Below are 7,125 nucleotides of genomic sequence, written 5' to 3'. Positions count from 1 at the left end.
GGAGAAAGCCTTGGTTAATGCATAAAAATACATGCTGTGGTAACATAACTCAACAGTGTATCCATGCATCCATTAATCCTTGATTGTAAGTAATCCCAGTGTGTTTATGTACAGGGCTAATCTCCCTCTCTTCTGCTAAGGGACTGAGGACTAGGCTCCCACTCGCAGGTAAGCCTCATTCCCATACCTCGGCCATAACTGCTAATCCCACTTCCAGATACAGTGGAGAAGAGCTGGGGAGAGAGTGAGAGAGGCAGCTTATGTGTGCCTGTGTCAGTTTGTTTGTGTGTCTGGCAAGTCAACACCACATTAAAACCATGATCTAATGGTTGCTGACTAATTTCACTGGCTTCTGTCAGCAGGTCACAACCTGGGTTTTACCTGGATTCACCTCTAAACGTACATACTGTAGACTGTTAGACTAAAACATCATTTTGTACTTGTAAATCTAATAAGTATAAAACATACTAAATGTTAAGTTACTGGTTTCCATCATTTTGTTTATGTGATGAGAAAAACTAGAATTACCACTAGTTATGCTTCTGCCAACCAGTCAAGTCACAGTTTACATCCACGTCTGATCAGACTCATATGTAGCAATGACAGTGGACTGTGCATCAGATAATATGTTACTGAATTCAAATAAACACAAGTTTGTGCTCTAGAGAAAGGATCAGCACTCAGTGAATCACCTCCTAAGCCCTATGATAAGCTATTATGGCAAGGCTTAACTATACAGACCAGTGAGCAATGATATGTCTTTGGGGTCATCGGGTGGGAACCTCCTTTCACCAGTATTTCATCTAGTTGGTCCCACGACACCTCCAGGAGGCTAGACAGTGATCTCTGGCGTCCCAGAGACACTCCCCTAATGCCAGGTCTCACTGCTCCCCGCACCAACCCAACAACCTCCTTTACCTTACTTACACATGGCTTTCTCAGCCCAAACAGCACTGCCACCTTCAACCAAACCCAGGCTCCGTACCTGCGAGCTCCACGTAGAAGCAGGGCTGATACTACCTTTCCTAGCACATTCACCATAGTCTATTTCACACGCTACATAGCATAACTACAATATAAGCTAAAGTTAAAGGAGATAGATAACTCACAGGATCAGCAAACACACTCACCTTGCAGCATGGTCTCAAACAAAAGGGATTCAAATAGGCCACTCCCACAATTAAATAACCTTCCTCTTCCTGGATTTCCTCCTGAGAGGAAGTGGATCTCTCCACCTGGTCTCAAGGAGTTATGTACCCTGCTTAGTAGTTCCCCCTGCTGGCCCTCAACTGACATTATTTTTTCTCTTATAGATCCACTGACTTGCTCTAGCTGCTTCATCTGACATTTCCCTCACTGTCTTCCTCTGTCTCCGTACTCCGAGTTCCCCCAGGAGCGAGACAGCTAATCTTGCTATGAATCCCCTACACCCCACTTCCACTGGACAAATCCTAGTCTTCCATCCTCACTGCTCAGCTTCTGCTCCTAAGTCTGCATATCTAAGCTTTTTTCTTTCATAGGCTTCTTCCACTGAGTCTTCCCAAGGAACTGTCAGCTCAATGAAATAAACTATCCGTTGACTCACTGACCACAACACTATGTCAGGCCTCTGCTTGGTACAAACTATTTCCTGGGGAACAACAAGCTTTCCCCCTAAATCTACTTGCATTTCCCAATCACAAGCACCTTCTAGGCGGCCACACCCTTGCCTCCTTACTAACTTATCCCTTCTGTATTTCTCCCCCTCATGGACAAACTGAGTTACTAAACTCCTATCCTTAACACCTTCTGAATTCACCTGTCTTCGTTTCCCTTCGATTCCTGCAGCTAAACATTTCAACACCTGGTTATGTCGCCATGTATATCGGCCTTGTGACAAGCTAACTTTACAGCCTGACAAAATATGCTTTAAGGTTGCGGTACCTGAACACAATGGGCATGATGGGTCCTCACTTACCCACAGTTTTAGGTTCTGGGGGGTTGGTAACACATCGTATGTAGCCCCTACCAGGAATCTAATACAATTCTCCTCCATACTCCACAGGTCCCTCCAACTAAGCTTCCTCTTCTTTACACTTTCCCAGTTCAACCACTGTCCCTGTTTAGCCTGGGCCACTACCTTTGCACCCCTTACTATCTCCTCCTGTCTACGTATCTGCTCCTGGCTTTGTGTGTTTCTGCATACCAAAGATATGTAACATTTGCTCGTTTCATGTGTATCATATGAATGTTTCAACAAGTGACGTAATATATGAGCTAACTTTGTCATTGGGAGTCACCTGGGCAAGACACCTGCCAAGCTGCAGACCGCTGTTCCATGCCAACAAACAACAAAACCTATTGTGATTTAGCGAGTTATTGCTGTGTTACCAGCAGCTTTTTAGCCACCAAATGGGGTGTTTTGTAGCAACCTGCACTGTGTTTCCAGCAGGGATAGTGGAAAGTGGTTGTTTTTTTACAGAGACATCGCTGTGATTCCTGCTGGAGTAGTGTCATTGTTGTTGTTGTTGTTGAAACATAATGTTTCAGTATATCTGTTAAATGCAAATGTAATGTATCCGTATAACATTTTTTCTGGCAGTTGGGTTGCTGCCAAAAAGTCCCATATGTTGTTTTGTCTGTTACTGTGTCACAAAAACTTGTCAGACGAAGTGATTAATTTTTGCTGCAATTTTGTTTGCAATATATGGCCATCAACTACTGCACCTTGTGAAATGCATCTGGCACATGTATGATTGTCTGTTACAATATTAATGTTGATCCGATTAACATGATTGGACCTGATTCAAAACTCATTACTCTAGCCCTACCTCCAGGAAGAGGTCAGAGGTCAAGATCAGACACAACACAACAGTTCTGAACCTCATATAGGCATGTGTGGGCTTTCTTGCCTGGGGACATTTCAGCCAGGCACATGTTTACTGTCAGTGGCCTCCGCACCTGAGTCTTACAGCTAAAGGTTGTGCAATACTCCACTTATGAATCACATTTGAATACTGTTTTACCACTTTTTGATCTTGTTATTTTTACACATTTTTTTTTTTTACTTTGAGCTGTAATTAATTAGTACCACAGTGGCACAGTGTTCTAAAAATGTCATCACTCTCAGTGCAAATTTAATTGCAGATGGTTTAGAAGATATAATTATAATGTTATGTCTTTTAAGCTTATAGAGACTGTTTATAGTTCATAGGTTTATAGTCACAATGGTTTTTATTCTTCTAGGTTGTTCCCCTCTGCTGCTCTTTCCTGAAATTGAATGATTTATTTTGTTGTTAGGTTTTAATTATTTATTTATTTCATGTCTATGGTGATGAAACCCTGCTGTGGGCCATTGTGATCTCATCCCTGCTCATTTTGTTTTGACGCTTGGGCAGATGCCCCTGGTGTCACGTTAATGATGCTTGATGCAGCCTTTTATGGTGTATCTTGACACAGAAGGGGGTAGCGGGTTAAGTCAACCAGTACTTGATTAGCAAAAGATCATGTTTGACATTAGCCACATCAAAGTTAGGGTTCAGGGTTGACTGATGTGACTAACCGCTCACCTGACAAATTTATAATAACGTTTACTTTTAGTTTCACATGGGGTATGAACACCTGGGTCAAAGTCGTGTTTGTTGGACCCATCCACCTCCCCTGCCTCCACTCCCCTGCCCCGTTCAGACAAAATATGAAGTGTGGACTGGTAACTGGAGAGGTGCCAGTTTGCCTCCTGGGCACTGCTGGGGTACCCTTGAGCAAGGCACCCCAAACTACCCACAGCACCCATCCAAGGCAGCCCCCTTGCTCTGACATCTTTCCATTGCTGCATGTATAGGTCCTGTTTGTGCATGTGTGTGTTTATGACTACCGAGTGAAAAACATTGAATTTCCCCTTGGGGATTAATAAAGTATGTCTTCTTCTTCTTCCGCTTCTCCTTCTTACTGCCTGCCTCAAACAGACTTTCTTTCTTCCATGTCCATTTCTCTGATTGTGTAAGGGCTCATTTATGCTCAATGTTAGATACATATGCAGACACAGACGGTCCGAATTCTGCAATCCTTTCCGTCGTATTTGTGCACTTATTCTAAAAACTCATGGATACGTACTAAAAGGAGTAGTACCATCAGGAATCATGGGGGCAATACAGCATACTTTAAGACATGACTGTAGGACACAACAAAGACATTTTAAAAATGACGGATTGAACAAGACAGATTGGTAATATATTGAATAGAATTGTTCATCCACATGTCTCATTTTGTCTCTAATGTGGTACATTATTACAACCCTCTCCACTGTTGCCATCTGCCTTCTAGTGGCATTGGTGGATATACCTATGTCAACATACAGTAAAGGACACTTGTAAGTATGAAGAAGTGATGTTTACAATGCTTAAAATGAATTTATCTATTTTCGTACATAAAGGGAGTATAATGAGCCTAAATAATGACGCAGATGGGTTTACATTTGTTGAAAGCCTGGTGCGCCTCCTATAGACGCTAAAGGATGCAGCGTGTGTCTGTATCTGCCCACGGATTATGGCCAGACTGTGTGGGCTGTCAGCCATAAATTGTGGTCCCTCAGTCATGGACACTATGGATGGTCTACGCCTGTCCAACTGCAAGTTTGCATGTAAATTCTGGTTTGTTGCCCAATCACACACTCGCATGCAAATTACAGTTTGCTCAGTGGTGGCAGTGCCTTGTCTAATCGCATGCTTTAATGCAAACAAATTTAAATGAAGTAAAATTACAATTTGCCTGTCATTCACCCATTCACACACACCAGACACAGTGAGCTAGCATGCAAGGTGCAATCTGGGGTCCACACTCTGACACTGAACACATTATATTACTACGTGCGTATGTGATAATATTTTATTCCTGTTTACAACTTACAGACACAGTTTAACTTGTACACAGACACTGTACATTGTTATTCATTGTTGCTTTTTATAAATGCATCTATTTTACACCTATCTATATGTTTATACTGTAATAGTAATACTTACATGTTTATATTGCCTTTCCTCGTTCAGCTTTGCTGTCCTTGTTTTTAGCTGTATGTCTATTTCTATCTTTTTGAAAAATGTTCTTGGAACTGAAACTGGAACTAAAAACCAGTCTAATTGCTTGCACACATACTTTGCCAATAACGCTGATTCTGATTCTGATATTCCAATAAAACACACACACACAATGTCTCTCTTTTTTATGTGTTTTCATGACACGACTATACTAAAGCAAAACAAATCACCCTCTGGGGTATTAATTAGTAATAATAATATGTTCAAGTTGATGACAGACAATAGCTGGGCCTATACTTGTATATACAAATTTGTAGGTTACAGGATAGCCTTGAGATTGGATGGTTTGTAGTGTGTGTGTGTGTGTGTGTGTGTGTGTGTGTGTGTGACATAGACAGAGACATAGAGAAGCCAGTCCTCCTGACTCTAGAGGCCCTGAGGTCTCTGACCTATTTCTGCCTGGGAGTAGCTGTTTCATCACAAGCAGACACCAGCCACTGCACCTGGATGGTCCGTGTGTGTGTGTGTGTGTGTGTAAGTGTGAAGATGCACCCTGTGTCTCTTAGGTATTACTGTATAGCTCTGGTGCTCGCTGATGTGAATGCACACTCACTCCCTCCTCCTGTCTTCTTTCTCCATTCTCCATCTTTTTATAGAGCAGCATTTTCCCACCACACACACACACACACACACACACACACACACACACACACGTTCCTTTCTCAATCTCTCTCAGGTGCTGCCTGCTGCGATGTCCAGTGCTGAGTGTTGCTGTATCTGCGTTCACAGCAGGACATGTGCACACACGCGCACACTCACACAAACCCACACACACACCCACACAGATCCTGTTACACTAAATGTGTTCACAGCAGGGTAAACCTGATTCAAACAGCTAGCGAGAAAGTCTAATGATTGATGATAAGACCGGAATATCCGCAGCCACAGCAAAATCACACAAACAGGTTATCTGGGACCTCCAGGCACTGAGCTGCTTTCACATGGCAAGGAAGAGGGCTTGGGATCATTAGCCCACACACACACACACACACACACACACACACACACACACACACACACACAGGGCTGTAACACCCCCCAAACCCACATCCACATGCATGCACAGACCTGGGCACAGAATTATGCACAAATGCCCGTACATGCCAGCAGATTCTCATGTGCACACAGCACTCTTGTGCACTGTGCTGCTGCCTCCCTTTCCCTCTCCCTTTCTCTCGTGTACTTTGAGACAACTTTCTGCTGAACTGCTGAGGAGGCAGGCAGGTAAGCAGGCACATCAGCAGCGGGGCAGAGGTGCTGTTAGTCTGATGAGCAGTAAAGCTGTCTAGAACACCAGAATAGCTATGAGGAGCTGCATTTGCTCTCATGTTTGTCGACCTAAAAGCCACTCTGCTCTCTCTTCTTTATGCTACACTGCATTTAACATCTCCAGTATGTGCGCTTCAACCTTCAAAGCATGTAATGTGAAGTAAGTCCAAACTCACTAAATGTCACACGTCTTCTGCAGCGCTAGGAGCTGGTAGGACTGTATTTGTTGTTGTGTTATAGCATGATGAAGGTGTTGCTCCTGTACCAACAGTGTGATTGGAGTCTTTACCACTGACGTAAGCCGGAGAGGAGTATTCTCATACAGAACAGTGATGTAATGGACTGTGAAGGTACTAGTCAGGCTCCTTCGTTTCGCTCCCTCCTCCTCTCTGTCTCACTATTTCACCCTCCCTCCCCTCTCTGTTCCCATCTCTGTTTTTTCTCTCTTTCTTTTTTGTCTTGGCAGCCTTCTCTTTCTACTCCTTTGGGATCGTTGAATTAAAACCCAACAGCTCCCTCGCTCGGTCACAAAGGGGAACTACATCCAGAGATGTCAGCTGCTGCTTGCACGCTCCCCACTGTGTCTCCATCTTTCCATCTCCTTCCATAAATATGGCGTGCACTCCTCCTCCCTCTCTCCTACATTTGCCTTGATGTTATTCTGCTCAGTCGCCAGTCGCCACGCTACGATACCCAGGTCGCTCCTTGAATGGTTTGTCAGATACTTTCTAGACACAGACAGTTCTTTTGTCACATAAACTGTCAGAAACGTGAAAAATTTATT

Source organism: Epinephelus lanceolatus, chromosome 3, assembly GCF_041903045.1.
Source record: "Epinephelus lanceolatus isolate andai-2023 chromosome 3, ASM4190304v1, whole genome shotgun sequence".
NCBI classification, from domain to species: domain Eukaryota; kingdom Metazoa; phylum Chordata; class Actinopteri; order Perciformes; family Serranidae; genus Epinephelus; species Epinephelus lanceolatus.
The sequence above is the reverse complement of the archived record's forward strand: the minus strand, read 5'-3'. Positions refer to the sequence as shown.